Raw genomic sequence first — 3,264 nt, 5'->3', positions numbered from 1 at the left:
GTGTGTGTGTGTGGAGAAGAAAAAGAGAGAGAGAGAGAGAGAGAGAGAGAGGGAGAGAGAAAGAGGGGAAGGGAACATGAGAATGAGGAGAGGGAAGGAGCATACCTGGCTCTCCTTCCTCTCCTCGTGTGTGTGTGTGTGTGTGTGTGTGTGGAGAAGAAAAAGAGAGAGAGAGAGAGAGAGAGAGAGAGAGAGAGAGAGAGGGAGAGAGAAAGAGGGGAAGGGAACATGAGAATGAGGAGAGGGAAGGAGCATACCTGGCTCTCCTTCCTCTCCTCGTGTGTGTGTGTGTGTGTGTGTGGAGAAGAAAAAGAGAGAGAGAGAGAGAGAGAGAGAGAGAGTGAGGGAGAGCATTACCTGCTCCTTGCTTGAGGGCGCAGAAAAACTCAGATCTGAGATTTGAGTTTTTGGGCGCGCTCGGTTATTTTTTTAGCCCAGCCGGCGTCGCTATGAGCGTCGCAAATTTCTTTGTAAATTTGCGACGCTCATAGCGACGTCGGGATTTTTTTTTTTGAGCGTCGCTGTGTGAGCGTCGCTAATATGAATAACCTCTTGTAGTGTAAGTTTATGAAGAAAAAATGGGTCATTTTATTCCTAAAGCATGTAAGTAAAGGGGTTTTCTAAGGGTCTTACAAGATGGCGAGCGAGTATTTTTGAGCGATGAAAAAAACGAGCAAGCCCCACAATAATTTTTTTTGTGAATAGAGTATGACAAAGAGATGGTAGAAGAGTATGACAATGACATAACTCAATAGACATTAATGAATCATAGAATATCATAAAACATAAGAAGCAGATAACTAACAATAAATGCTAGAGCACACCACTCAAAAAAAAAACTTATAAATTTAATATAGTGAGTCTAGGGTGCGAATCTCACAAATTATCAAAAGGGTTCCCACCCATATTTCTATCTCCCTTGTCTACCACATTCGGCGACATAGATGTCTCCTCCCTTTCGCACGTTTTGGAGTGAAGCCTAACAAAATGGGAGTTGTCCCACATCCAAACTCGATATACAAGCCCTTGGGATGACACAAGAACTCAAGAAAACAAGCCATAAAGGTATGGCTCCTCTGTGTAGACCCTCTCCATGCCACTCCAGAGAACTAGCACGGATGTATGGTTAGATTGACATCCAAAGTGGCAATCAAGTGAGAGAAAGAGTGCGTGAGAGTGCGAGAGAGACCATTGCTGCCAACAATATCTATTTATGTATCCTATTACGTGGGAGAAGATTCAAGCTGCCAGGTGGCAACCCATCCCGTCTCCAGCCTTGACCCTGAGAAGGTGTGTCGGCAAGAAGGGGGAGCAGAAGCATCATCAAGAAGCAGGAATGGAAACTTGAAAAGCTATGGCGAGGATAGTGGGAGCTTCCGACTGTGCTCAGTGCTGCACACTACACACACCATACAATAGTGGCGGAGAGAGAGAGAGAGAGAGAGAGAGAGAGAGAGAGAGAGAGAGAGAGAGAGAGAGAGAGAGAGAGAGAGAGAGAGAGAGAGAGAGAGAGAGCATGCATTGGACAATAGAGTCGATATTTTAGCTTTTCACCAGATCGTGATGGATGACCTGAGCCTTTCACGCTTCTAAAATTGCCACTGTAGACCGAGGTTTCGAGTCCAGCAGCGTAGAGATAGTGTGTTTCTGGCACTTCAACCAAAGAGAGAGAGAGAGAGAGAGAGAGAGAGAGAGAGAGAGAGAGAGAGAGAGAGAGAATTATTTTTGGGAAAATTACCAAAATACCCCTCTAATTTATGGAAATTCCCAAAATACCCCAATATTTTGTCATAAATTCCTAAAATGCCCTTCACATTTTCCAAATTCCCCAAATACCCTTGGTTATGAGAGTAAATTTCTCCAAAAATAGAATTTTGTGCAACTTTTTATAAGAAGACTAATTGTCTATCATACAATATGCTAAACTAGAATTTGAGTTGGTTACGTGGGTTTTGGAGATGAATTGCTTCATTATTTTTAAACATAATTGCCTTTCTTGGGAGGTAATTTGTGACAAATTATATGCTAAGGACTCAAAATGGATCTTAATTTTCAAAAAAGAATAAAGATTATAAATCTTGAACAATCCAACCAAAATAGATACAAGGGTATTTTGGGAACTTTTGAAATTAGAGGCGTATTTTGGTAATTTTTCCTAGATTTCTTTTTTGTTATCTATGACTTAGAGTGCATTCGCTTAGGGTAGCATTTACCCCTGCCCAACTGAAAAGCACTGCTTTCGCACGCGCTGCCAGGATTGGTAGTGTAGAACCTTGCTCGCCAATCTCCATTGCCAATTTTGTCAAAGTTGAGATTTCAATCTTCGTTTCAACCAACGGTGCTTGCGAAAGCCAGTTGTGGCAGGTTTCAAAAGTTGGCTCCGCTTAGGTGTTTTTGAAATAGTGTGGTATTACGTGCACATGGCAGTGAGCACACCCAACCCCAGCCAACGCGCAAAGGCCAACCTTCTGCTTGCACAAAGGCTGTGCCAATCCTACCTTAGCTCAGGAAGAAGTTGGAAGAAGCAATAAATGGACTAGTGTTGTATACACGTAGCGGTTGTTCAGTTATGTATACATACATTTAATCACAACGATTGCTCTCCCATTTGCAGTACAATCTATCTACTCTACTCTATTATGGAAGCCAAAATTCAAGCAGGACATCTGGCTGGTGCAGAACGTAAGCCGAAGACTTCATGAGAGTGCCAAGATCTGAGAGCTTGGAGGGTCGATGGGAGGCGAATAGACAACCAGAGGCTTAGAGAGAGAGAGAGAGAGAGAGAGAGAGAGAGAGAGAGAGAGAGAGAGAGAGAGAGAGAGAGAGAGAGAGAGAGAGAGAGAGAGAGAGAGAGAGAGAGAGAGAGAGAGAGAGAGAGAGAGAGAGAGAGAGAGAGAGAGGTATTTTTGTATTTTCTGGCAAAGACTTCACCATGCCACTTCAGACACTCATGGTGAATGACAGAATACCAAACCTACAAAAGCTTCATGCAACACTTCTCAAAGCAGAGGACTCGGGAGCATCTGTATCTGCTTCTAGGGGAGACTCTGCATGAGAAATTTGGATAGAGGTTATCCCTCTCACAAACCCACTCTTTTCTGGTCTTAATCATCTGGTTACTGTCAACCACATTTCTTCCCTCTGGACTTAAACAAGGAAGGTGCTATGTATAGCTACTTTAGGAGTGCACATGAAAGCATAGATGCAAAAAGCCAACACTCAGATTTAGGATATGTAACTGAAGCCAGAGGGACAACTTGCACA

This window comes from Adiantum capillus-veneris, chromosome 5 (genome assembly GCF_014529385.1).
Source record: "Adiantum capillus-veneris isolate H3 chromosome 5, ASM1452938v2, whole genome shotgun sequence".
Classification (NCBI taxonomy): domain Eukaryota; kingdom Viridiplantae; phylum Streptophyta; class Polypodiopsida; order Polypodiales; family Pteridaceae; genus Adiantum; species Adiantum capillus-veneris.
Note: the sequence above shows the minus strand (reverse complement) of the source record.